This window comes from Penaeus monodon, chromosome 15 (genome assembly GCF_015228065.2).
Source record: "Penaeus monodon isolate SGIC_2016 chromosome 15, NSTDA_Pmon_1, whole genome shotgun sequence".
Lineage (NCBI taxonomy): Eukaryota > Metazoa > Arthropoda > Malacostraca > Decapoda > Penaeidae > Penaeus > Penaeus monodon.
This window is the reverse complement of record NC_051400.1, coordinates 37,714,903-37,715,132: the sequence shown is the minus strand read 5'-3', so window position 1 is coordinate 37,715,132 and position 230 is coordinate 37,714,903. Positions and strand designations below refer to the sequence as shown.

At 38.7% G+C, this 230-nt stretch overlaps 1 protein-coding gene across 2 annotated transcripts in view; it reads right to left on the bottom strand.

Annotated features, from left to right (window-relative positions):
• Window positions 1-230, bottom strand: part of LOC119582015 (ecdysone-induced protein 74EF-like) — a gene marked incomplete at its 3' end in the record, with an annotated part of 261,423 nt that overhangs the window by 164,332 nt on the left and 96,861 nt on the right.

Genomic DNA, 230 nt, shown 5'->3' with positions numbered 1-230 from the left:
TAATAATAAAAAATATATAAAGAAACATACTTAAAGCGGTAGTACCAACAAATTAGGGGAAACCCGTACTCACCACGATGTCAACACCGTACCTCAATTCGCCATCTTACCTGGAATGAAGATAAAACCCTAATTAACATTGCAAGTGAAAACAAAATGGTAAACAACTCCACTGCGAGACAACGAGATAGTCGACAATTTTGGGAGCGTTGGAACAAAGGAAAGTCGGG